Source organism: Hemitrygon akajei, chromosome 24 (assembly GCF_048418815.1).
Source record: "Hemitrygon akajei chromosome 24, sHemAka1.3, whole genome shotgun sequence".
In the NCBI taxonomy this organism is placed as follows: Eukaryota; Metazoa; Chordata; class Chondrichthyes; order Myliobatiformes; family Dasyatidae; genus Hemitrygon; species Hemitrygon akajei.
In genome coordinates, this window is record NC_133147.1 from 17683135 (window position 1) to 17695526 (window position 12392).

Consider the following 12392-nt stretch of genomic DNA (forward strand, 5'->3'; position numbering starts at 1 on the left):
ACAAGAGAAAGCCTGCAGATGCTGGGAATCGGAGCAACACACATAAAATGCTGGAGGAACTCATCAGGCCAGGCAACATCTATGGGAAAAAAGTACAGTCGACATTTAGGGTCGCAGTGATGCAGCCAGTCAGTGCCGTCTCCATAAGTTTTCAGGTGTCTTAGTTAACAAACCAAATCTCCAACTCTGAATGAAATTTCACTGCTGTCTTGCCTTCTTTATAGCTGCATTGATATGTTGGGACCAGATTAGTTCCTCAAAGATATTGACACCAAGGAACTTGAAAATTGTTCACTTGCTCCACTTCTGATCCTCTATGAGGATTGATGTGTGTTCCCTTGTTTTACCCTTTCTGAAGTCCCACAATCAGCTCTTTGGTCTTACTGGCATCACCACTTCTATAAGTGTGAGTCAAGCATGTGCACTTTAATCCATGCATTTTCTCATTTCTGATGGGGATGCTAGTGCTCATTTCTTGCTGGCAATCTCCTTCTTGGTAGCCACATTTATTGGTTTGGTAGGGTTGTTGGAATAACCCAAACAAGTTATGTAGCTGGCCGGTGGTGTAGTGGCATCCACACCGGACTTCGAGCGAGTTCCTGGGTCCGAATCCAGCCTGCTCCTTACACACTTTATGTCCGTGCTGGGTTGCGCATTGAGCCAGCAACTGGGCCTCATAAAAAAAACAGAGGAACTCAAAAAGCAAGTATTAGTGGTTTACAAGTCAAAGATGACAAGATTTACAAGATGTACAAGTTCACACTGATGAGATGGTCATGCAAGAATTAGGGCAATATGTTATACAGTAATGGGTCCACATTCACATGATCCAGATAAGAAGTGATAGTAGTATTGCACAGGGTTTCTGTGATAGCAGGGTGTGGTAAACAGAGCTTAAACAGAGTTCTGGTAAAGACAGGTTAATAATATTCTACCAGGAAGTGGTCATCACTTCCCCAGCTGTAGGTTGACTCATTATAGAGCCTAATGTTGAGGCTAAGAATGATCTCATATAGTGTTCATTTGGAGCAGCGCAGTTGTCTTAGGCTATTACTAAAAGTGCTCACAAAGTACACTGCACACGCTGTGGTCAAATCAACATGTACAAACAAGCTGGATGAACTCAGCGGGTTGGGCAGCATCCGTTGAAATGAACAGTCAACATTTCAGGCCGAAACCCTTCGTCATGACTGAAGAAGGAGGGGGGCAGGGGTCCTATAAAGAAGGTGGGGGGAGGGTGGAAAACCAATCAGAGGAACGATCAAGGGGTGGGGGAGGGGATAGGCAGGAGTGGTGAAGAAGGAATGTAAGGGGAAAGCACTATGGGTAGTAGAAGAAGGCAGAATCATGAGAGATGTGATAGGCAGCTAGAAGAGGAGGCAGAGTGAAAGTGGGATGGGGGAAGGGAGAGGGAGGGAATTTGGAAGTTGGAGAATTCGATGTTCATGCCAAGGGGCTGGAGACTACCCAGACGGTATATGAGGTGTTGCTCCTCCAACCTGAGTTTGGCCTCATCATGGCAGTAGAGGAGGCCATGTATGGACATATCCGAATGGGAATGTGAAGCAGAGTTGAAGTGGGTGGCAACCGGGAGATCCTGTCTGTTGTGGCGGACGGAGCGGAGGTGCTCGACGAAGCGGTCCCCCAATCTGTGTCGGGTCTCACCGATGTAGAGGAGGCCGCACCGGGAACACCGGATGCAATAGATTACCCCAACAGACTCACAAGTGAAGTGTTGCCTCACCTGGGAGGACTGTTTGGGGCCCTGAATGGTGGTAAGAGAGAAGGTGGAGGGACAGGTGTAGCACTTCCCTTGTAGAGATAAGTACCAGGTGGGAGATCTGTGGGGAGGGACGTGTGGACCAGGCAGTCGCGGAGGGAACGATCCCTGTGAAACGATCTCCCCACAGATCTCCCACCTGGTACTTATCTCTACAAGGGAAAGTGCTACACCTGTCCCTCCACCTTCTCTCTTACCACCATTCAGGGCCCCAAACAGTCCTCCCAGGTGAGGCAACACTTCACTTGTGAGTCTGTTGGGGTAATCTATTGCATCCGGTGTTCCCGGTGCGGCCTCCTCTACATCGGTGAGACCCGACGCAGATTGGGGGACCGCTTCGTCGAGCACCTCCGCTCTGTCCACCACAACAGACAGGATCTCCCGGTTGCCACCCACTTCAACTCTGCTTCACATTCCCATTCGGATATGTCCATACATGGCCTCCTCTACTGCCATGATGAGGCCAAACTCAGGTTGGAGGAGCAACACCTCATATACCGTCTGGGTAGTCTCCAGCCCCTTGGCATGAACATCGAATTCTCCAACTTCCAGTAATTCCCTCCCTCTCCCTTCCCCCATCTCACTTTCACTCTGCCTCCTCTTCTAGCTGCCTATCACCTCCCTCATGATTCTGCCTTCTTCTACTACCCATAGTGCTTTCCCCTTACATTCCTTCTTCACCACTCCTGCCTATCCCCTCCCTGCTTCCCCTCCCCCACCCCTTGATCATTCCTCTGATTGGTTTTTAACCTGGCACCTTCCACCCTCCCCCCACCTTCTTTATAGGGCCCCTGCCCCCTCCTTCTTCAGTCCTAACAAAGGGTCTCGGCACAAAACGTTGGCTGCTCATTTCAACCGATGCTGCCCGACCTGCTGAGTTCATCCAGCTTGTTTCTACTAAAAGTGCTCCTCTGTTCAGCCAAGGTGGCATGCAGAGGGTGAGAAACATTGTCCAGAATTGCCAGGATTTTCCGGAGGGTTCTTTGTTCTACCACAACCTCCAGTGTGTCCAGTTTGACTCCTATAACACAGACAGTCTTTCTAATCAGTTTATTGAGTCTGTTGGCATCACCCGTGTTGATGGCAATGCCCCAGCACACCACTGCATAGAAGATTGTACTGGTGACAACAGACTGGTGGAACATGGAGAGGCCTGCATATTCCAAAGGGCCTCAGTCTTCTTAGGAAGTAGAGGTGACTCTGGCCCTTCTTATACACAGCCTCTGTGTTGGTGCTCCACTCAAGTCTGTCATCCAGGTGCATCCTCAGGTACTTGTAGGTCCTCACCACATCCATATCCTCACCATCAATAGTAACAGGGAGCAGTGCAGGCTTAGTCTTCCTAAAGTCCATCACCATCTCCTTTGTCCTATTGATATTGAGCAGGCTGCACCATTTGACAAAGTCCTCCACCATAGCCCTGTATTCATCCCTGTCCTCCCTTTATACACCCAATTATTGGTGAGTCATCAGAAAATTTCTGCAGATGACATGATTCAGTGTTGTATCTAAAGTCTGAGATACACAGCGTGAACAGGAAGGGAACCAAACCAGTCCCCTGGGGGCCCCAGTGCTGTTTATAGCCATGTCTGAAGCTGCACGAATTGTGGTCTGCCATTCAGGTAGTCCATTATCAAGGATACATTTGAAGTGCCATCCTGCATGAATGGAGCTTTTCTCCCAGCAGTGAGGGCGGTATGATATTGAAGGCACTTGAGAAATCAAAAACCACGATCCTCACAAACAAGAGAAGATCTGTGGGTGCTGGAAATCCGAGCAACACACACAAAATGCTGGAGGAACTCAGCAGGCCTGCAGCATCTAGGAAAAGAGTACAGTCAACTCTTCCACTTCCTTCAAACAAATTTCAAACTTGGTCCTCCCACTTCCTTCAGACAAAAGGGGTAGCCATGGGCACTCATGTGGGTCACAGCTATGCCTGCCTGTTTGTCAGCTATGTGGAACAGTCTATGTTCTAAGCCTAAACTGGTGACCATCCCGTACTTTTCCTGCACTACATCAATGACTGCATAGGTGCTGCTTCCTGCACCTGTGCTGAACTCATCGACTTCATCCACTTTGCCTCCAAATTCCACCCTGCCCTCAAATTCACGTGGTCCATTTCTGACACCTCCCTCCCCATTCTCGATCTCATTGTCTCTGTCTCCGGAGACAGCTTACCCACTGATGTCTATTATAAATCTACGGACTCTCAATTACCTAGACTATACCTCTTCCCACCCTGTTAGTTGTAAAAACGCCATTCCCTTCTCTCAATTCCTCTCTCTTCCGCAGGATGATGCTTGTTATTCTAGAACGTAGGAGATGTCCTCCTTTTTCAAATAAAGGGGCTTCCCTTCCTCCACCATCAATGCTGCCCTCAACCACACCACTTCCATTTCATACATGTCTGCTCTTACCCCTTCCTCCCTCCACCCTACCAAGGATAGGGTTCCTCTTGTCCTTGTCTACTACCCCACCAGCCTCCCCATCCAGCACATAATTCTCCGAAACTTCCGCCACCTCCAACAGGATCCCACCACCAAGCACTCTTTCCCTCCCCCCCCCCAACTTTCTGCTTTCTACAGGGATCGCTCCCTATGTGATGCCCTTGTCCATTCGTCCCTCCCCACTGATCTCCCTCCCAGCACTTATCCTTGCAAGCGGAACAAGCACAATACCTGCCCCTATAACTTCTCCCTCACTACCATTCAAAGCCCTAAACAGTTCCTCCAGCTGAGGCGACACTTCACCTGTGAGCCTTTTGGGGTCATATACTATGTTCGGTGCTCCAGGTGTGGCCTCCTGTGTATTGCTGAGACCCATCATAGATTGGGAGAGCTCTTCACCGAGCACCTATGCTCCATCCACCAGAAGTGCAGGATCTCCCAGTGGGCACCCATTTTACTTCCACTTCCCATTCCCATTCCAATATGTCCATCCATGGCCTCGTCCACTATCATGATGAGACCACACTTAGGTTGGAGGAACAACACCTTATATTCCATTTGGACAGCTGATGGCATGAACATCGATTTCTCAAACTTCTAATAATGCCCCCACTCCCCAACCCCTCTCCATTACCCATCTCCTTTTCCTTCTCTAACTTTATCTCCTTAATCAATTGCCTCCCTCTGGTGCTCCTCCCTTTTCTTTCTTCCACGTCCTTCTGTCTCTTTCACAATCAACTTCTCAGCTCTTTACTTCATCTCTCCCCCTCCAGGTTTCACCTATTGCCTGGTGTTTCTCTCTCCCCTCCCCTCACCTTTTAAACCTACTCCTCAGCTTTTTCTCTCCAGTCCTGCCGAAGGGTCTTGGCCCAAACGGTTGACCGTACTCTTTTCCTAGATGCTGCCAGGCCTGCTGAGCTCCTCCAGTACACTGTGTGTGTTACCAAGATCCTCACAGTACTGCGCTGCTTATCCAAATGGGAGTAGGCTCTGTTCAGCAGGTAGACCACAGAGGCATCAACTCCAATGTGCTTCTGGTAGGCAAACTGCAGGGGACTGAGGGCTGATCTGACCAGGGGTCAGAAGTGAGCCAGAACCAGCCTCTCTTGGGTCTTCATGATGTGTGAGGTCTAGGCCACTGGACGATAGTCATTCAATTCTTTCGGCGGCCCTCCTTGGGTACTGGAACCGCACGTGATGTTTTCCACACAGTTGGGACTGTTCTTCGTGTCTCTCCACTCCTCCTGCATGCTACTCTGCCCAAGCTTGTTCTGCAGCTCTCTCTTGTTTTCCTTTCCAGGCTGAGACTCAGATTGAAATTGTGCTGGAGAACTCCACACGGCTGTTCAGCACACTCCTTCAGGACCTTGGGGTTCACACAATCGGGTCCCAATGCTTTGCTTTGTCTGAGTTTCCCCAGAGCCCTTCTTACCTGCTCGGTAGTGAAGGTGAGTCCACGATGACTGGGGAGTTGGTGGAAGGTGAAGATTGGGACAATAGCAGTTGGTATGAGGAGTTGTGGATGGTAGGTGCAGGGGAATGAGGGGGTGTAGACAGAGGTAGCCTGTGTTGTTCATCCTTGTGTTGAACTGGAGTGGGATGGGGGTGGGGAGAGGGGGGAAAGAAAGGAAGGGAGGTGCTGGTGCTGGTGCTGAGGGAGCATTGGGCACCTCGCAACTGGCTGGTGTGCTGAGGGGGATATAAATAGGAAGGCAATTGTCAAACCTATTGAAGAATTGGTTTAACTCATTCACAGCTGCATTCCAAGACTCTACAGCTAGGCTGATTGAAGCCAGTGATATTCTTCATGCCTCTCCACACCTCCGGTGTGCTACCCTGCCCAAGCTTGCTCTCCGGCTCTCTTTAGCCACCTTGATCTTCTCCTTTAGCTCCCTCTGCACGTTTCAATTCCTCCCTGACTCCTGATCTAAAGGCTGTTTGTAGTTGAGAAGAGCCTTTAGATCACTGGTGACCCATGGTTTGTTGTTAGGAAACCAGCAAACAGTCTGACATGGCGTTACAGTGTCCACACAGAAGCTGATGTCGCCAGTGATGCAATCGGTAAGTCCGTTAATGTCCTCCCCATATAGTTCATAAAGCACATTTCAGTCAGTAATCTCAAAGCAGCCCTTCAAGGCCTCGAAGGCCTCTGGAGACCATTTCTTTAGTATCTTGGGGGTAAGTAGCTGTTGCTGTACTTTCGGTTTATACAAGGGCATAAGGTGAACCAGGTTGTGATCTGATCTTCCAGTGGGGGGAGAGCTGTGGAGTTGTATACATCTTTAACATTTGCACAGAAGAGGTCCAGTGTTTCATTTTCTCTTCTATAACACTTGACAAACAGAAGGTGGGTAGGGTTGTCAAGAGAGGAACATGGTTGAAGCCTCCTGATACTGCAATGAACGCATTGGGGTGTTGAGTCTGGAGCCTTGCGATGGCCATGTGAATGACATCAGCAACAGGACAGTGTCGGGAAGGCGGAATGTAAACAAAGAGTAATATGGCGCGGCTGAACTCGCGCGGTAGGTAATACGGACGCAAACTCACAGCAAGCAGTTAGAAGTCAGGACTGCAGATTCCTTCTTTCACAGAAATGTGACTGGGATTACACCATCTGTTGTTCACGAGCACAGAATTCCAGCATTCATCCTTTGCCCGGCAATTCAAATGCTCAATTATTCTACCTCCTGTCCCTCTGATAATGACATAGTACAGAAAAAGCTGGAAAAGACTCCAGGTTTGATTGAGAAATGATAAATACCAATCACACCAGGCAGATGTATTTATTGATATACTGAGATACAGCCTGGAACAGGCCCTTCCGGCTCTTTGACCCACCCCACCCAACAACCCTCGATTTAACCCTACAATTTATAATGACCACTTAATCTACCAACCAGTACGTCTTTGGACTGTGGGAGGAAACTGGAGCACCTGGAGGAAACCCACGCAGTCACGGGGAGAGTGTACAAACTTGTTAGAGGCAGCGGTGGGAATTGAACCCAGGTCGCTGGTACTGTAAAGCGTTGTGCTCACCACTATGCTACTGTACTGCCCCAATGCCAGGCGATGCCTGTCTAATCCTCATTCATTTGTATTCAACAACATTAGTCCCTCTGAATTCGTCACCACTTATTAATGTCCAGAAGCTTAACCAGACCAACAACTTAATCAGTTGATTGGTACCCCATCTGCCTTCAAAGTCAACCTCTTGCCTCACTGCATAATGATTGCTGTTTTTGTACATCTTATTTTTAACTAACTTATTTCTTACTTCTCTTCTAATATTTGTGTATCTGTGCACTTGTAATGCTGCTGTGACCCTGTAGTTTGGGATCAATAAAGTATCTGTCTATCTATCTAATACAGATGAGAGCCCACTTGTCACTGGGGATGAAGTGGATTGAATGTCCTGTTCAAATGCAGCATGACAATGACTCTATGGATCAGCGCACTGCACAACTATCAGCAAAATCTTCATTTTACTCCTTATGCTGAGCTAGCTGGAGATGACTTGACACTGCCCTGTTGGAAACCACTGTTTTTTTAAAACCATACTTCTGATAAGACATGTACTTTTTAAGAAACTTACGTAATTTTCACATTTACTGGCAGAAAGCAGTATAGCAGCTAAACTAATGGTTTCTCACCTTCCTCGTTTTTCATTGGCAAAGTATTAGCTCATTACCCATGTGATGTAATTTTTAAAATTATGTACCCTATTAACTAATTTATCTTTACCCAATAAATTTCTTTTATCTTATCTATAAAAGTGATAAAATTTTCAGAAGCACCATCTTTCATTCCATTGTCTTACACCCATTAATGTTAATTCCCCTCTTTGCATAGCTTCTCAGCTATTTATTTAGTTTGCTTAGTGTTTGTATGTTTGTTTGTACTCTGAAATAAACTGAAATCTTAAGATTAAGACTACTTGCCATTTTTGACTCCTGGAAGAGCCGTAAGGTTCCAAAAATAACCAGAGATCTGACAGCCCTGAGAAACGTTGGCAGCTGAGGTGAGGAACCCAGGGGTGAGATGATGGATGTCTAGCAGATCTAACCTTTGTACTAGGTATGATTCCTTGATAGCACTTTTGATCAAATCCTGCTTTAATATTATGGGCAATGACAATCGTCTCAGTTTTGCTAAGCTTGAAGATAGTACATTTTCAGCTGAAGCAGAAGTCAGATGTGGAGATCCTGCACAATGTATTCACTGAGATATGATCACAATTAGAACCATAGAACATAGAACCATTGAACATTACAGCACAGAAACAGGCCTTTTGGCCCTTCTTGGCTGTGCTGAACTGTTTTTCTGCCTAGTCCCACTGATCTGCACCTGGACCATATCCCTCCAAACACCTCTCATCCATGTACCTGTCCAAGCTTTCTTAAATGTTATAAGTGAGTCCGCATTTACCACTTCATCTGGCAGTTCATTCCACACTCCCACCACTCTCTGTGTGAAGAAGCCCCCCCCCCAATGTTCCCTTTAAACTTTTCCCCCTTCACCCTTAACCCATGACCTCTGGTTTTTTCTCCCCTGGTCTCAATGGAAAAAGCCTGCTTGCATTCACTCTATCTATACCCATCATAATTTTATATACCTCTATCAAATCACCCCTCATTCTCCTATGCTCCAGGGAATAAAGTCCTAAACTACTCAACCTTTCTCTGTAACTCAGTTTCTCAAGTCCCAGCAACATTCTTGTAAACCTTCTCTGCATTCTTTCAACCTTACTAATATCCTTCCTGTAATTCAATGACCAAAAATTCTATAATAATATGAGAACTGCTACTGAAATAAAACATATTTTCTCTTGTGAACTTTCTTTCTGAGCAATGAGGATAGTTGGCAGTTAGGGAGGCCACGGGTTGGTGACCGCTCTCCACAGAAGGACTGAGTTCGGGTGGTCCCTCTGCTTGACGCTGACAGAGGATGTTTTTGAAATTCTGAGATTTCCAAACCAACAAAAAATCACATAATTTCTCTGTGCATTGGGTATTGGTCTTTTTTTAAATGGGTAATTTTGGGTTTCTTGCTTTGTGGCTGCCTGTAAGCAGCCAAATCTCAAGATTATAGAATTTATACATTCTTTGATAATAAGTGTACTTTGAATCCGTGAATCCTTATTACTTGTTTCCAAGCTATATATAAAATTGTAACGTCATGCATCTTGCAACTAATCACCACTCACTTAGATAACTACAGTATAGAAACATGGAAAACCTACAGCACAATACAGGCCCTTCGGCCCACAATGCTGTGCTGAACATGTATTTATTTAGAAATTACCTAGCGTTACCCATAGCCCTCTATTTTTCTAAGCTCCATGTACCTATCCAGGAGTCTCTTAAAAGACACTATTGTATCCACCTCCACCACCATCGCCAGCAGCCCATTCCACGCATTCACCACTCTTTATGTAAAAAAACTTACCCCTGACATCTCTGTACCTACTTCCAAGCATCTTAAGACTGTGCTCTCTCATGTTAGCTATTTCAACTCTGGGAAAAAGCCTCTGACTATCCACACGATCAATGCCTCTCATCATCTTATACACCTCTATCAGGTCACATCTCATCCTCTATCACTGCAAGGAGAAAAGGCCAAGTTCACTCAACTTATTCTCATAAGGCATGCTCCCCAATCCAGGCAACATCATTGTAAATCTCCTCTGCACCCTTTCTATAGTTTCCACATCCTTCCTGTAGTGAGATGACCAGAACTGAGCACAGTCCTCCAAGTGGGGTCTGACCAGGGTCCTATAAAGCTGTAACATTATCTCTTGGCTCTTGAACTCAATCCCACAGTTGATGAAGGGCAATACACCGTATGCATTCTTAACCATACAGTCAACCTGCACAGCAGCTTTGGGTGTCCTATGGACTCGGACCCCAAGATCCTTCTGATCCTCCACACTGTCGTCTTACCATTAATACTGTATTCTGCCTTCATATTTGACTTACCAAAATGAACCACCTCACACTTATCTGAGTTGAACTCCATCTGTCACTTCTCAAACCAGCTTTACATCCTATCAATGTCCTGCTGTACCGCTGACAGCCCTCCACAGTATACACAACACCCTCAACCTTTGTGTCATCAGCAAATTTACTAGCCCATCCCTCTGCTTCCATATCCAGGCCATTTATAAAAAACACTAAGAGAAGAGGTCCCAGAACAGACCCCTGAGGCACAGTACTGGTCACCGACTCCACGCAGAATATGACCCGTCTACAACCACTTTTCTCCTTCTGTGGGCAAGCCAATTCTGAATCCACAAAGCAAGGTCCCTTTGGAACCCATGCCTCTTTACTTTCTCAATAAGCCTGGCATGGGGTACTTTATTAAATGCCTTGCTGAAATCCATATACACTACATCTACTGCTCTACCTTCATCAATGTGTTTAGTCATCCTCAAAAAATTCAATCAGGCTCATAAGGTGCAACCTGCCTTTGACAAAGCCATGCTGACGATTCCTAAGTTCACTCAACTTATTCTCATAAAGCATGCTCCCCAAATGTTCATAAATCCTGCCTCTCAGGATCTTCTCCATCAACTTACCAACCAGCCACTGAGGTAAGGATATACTTACAGAAAGAATGCCATAAGGGTATGAAATGATGTAAAGAACTGATAATAGATTCTGTAAATCTTAACCAAGCCCAGCAGTAAAGCAGTAATCTTCATGTTGTCATATTAACGCCCAAAAAGCATTCGGTTTTGTCCCACATACTTGGTTAATAGAAGCTATATTTATATATATATATATAGACTACACCCAATACTTGTGTAATTCCTACATCATTTGATGAAACATTGGCATACTGTAATTACCCTGTCTATTAACACCCAAAATTGAACAACCACCATTATCAAAATAAACTGATGTATTTTCCAGGGTGACTACTGAAGTGCACTATGGTTTTGTCTATCTTTAAACTGGCTCTCTAATTTACTGAATCATCCATTATTAAGGACTTCCAGCAGCCAGGAACTTTCCCACTGTTACCATCAGGTAGGAGGTACAGAAGCCTGAAGGCACACACTCAGCAATTCAGGAACAGCTTCTTCCCCTCTGCCATCCCATTCCTAAATGGACATTGAACCCTTGGAGACTACCTCACTTTCTTTAATACACATGTTTTCTGTTTTTTTGCACAATTTTTAATCTATTCAATATACGCATACTGTAATTTATTTATTTAGTTAGTTGTTTTTTTTCTATATTATGTATTGCATTGAACTGCTGCTGCTAAGTTAATAAATTTCATGATACATGCCAGTGTTAATAAACCTGATTCTGATTCTGAAATTGGGTATCAACTAAACAAATGATACTATGACACACCTTCTATACACGGACGATTTAAAATTATACAATAAAATTAAATTTGAAATTAAAAGATAAAGCAATTAATTCAAATAGTAGGGCTGTGATTTCTGAATGATATAATCATGAACTTTGGACTAGATAATTGCAGAACATTAAACATAAAGAAAGGTGTCCGAAACAATTAATGTTTATTCCCATCCACCTGCTGAGCTCTTCCAGCACATTGTGTGTATTGCTCTAGATTCCAGCATCTGCAGTGCCTCTTGTGTCTAAGGTCAGGGTATACATTGTCGCAATTGTAATATCTTCAACTGGTATCATCACAAAATCACTACACAATAACATTAAACAATTAGGCCTACACAGCAATTCCTATGTAAATCTTCAGAAAGCCACAATACTAAACACCACTAGAATAGACCGAAAGTTCCTAGCAATTGAGAAATGAGTGTGCTTGGCTAAACTCGTACCTCAGGTTTTACCAGCTTGAGCTGAGAAATTTATTTAAAAAGATCATAATACTCAATAAATCTATAGAATAATAACCATAACAGAATGAATGAAAGACTGGGTGTTCAACCAGAGTGCAGAAGACAACAAACTGTGCAAATACAAAGAAAGAAAAATAATAATAATAAATAAATAAGCAATAAATATTGAGAACAAGAGAAGAAGAGTCCTTGAAAGGGAGTCTATTGCTCGTGGGAACATTTCAGTGTTGAGGCAAGTGAAGTTGTGTGAAGTTATCCCCTTTGGTTCAAGAGCCTGATGGTTGAGGGCTAGTAACTGTTCATCAGCCTGGTGGTGTGAGTCCTG

At 45.1% G+C, this 12392-nt stretch overlaps 1 long non-coding RNA gene across 3 annotated transcripts in view; it reads left to right on the forward strand.

The window, feature by feature from the left end:
* The window catches only part of LOC140715912 (uncharacterized), a 91300-nt gene extending 83165 nt beyond the window's left edge, over positions 1–8135 (forward strand). For 2 of the 3 annotated variants that reach the window (XR_012096213.1, XR_012096214.1), the window contains one exon: positions 7600–8135. This is a non-coding gene — a long non-coding RNA (uncharacterized lncRNA). Of the gene's footprint in view, positions 1–5530; positions 5679–7599 lie in introns of all 3 variants that reach the window. The other variant, XR_012096212.1, reaches the window with a different exon arrangement.
* The last annotated feature ends 4257 nt before the right edge of the window (positions 8136–12392 follow it).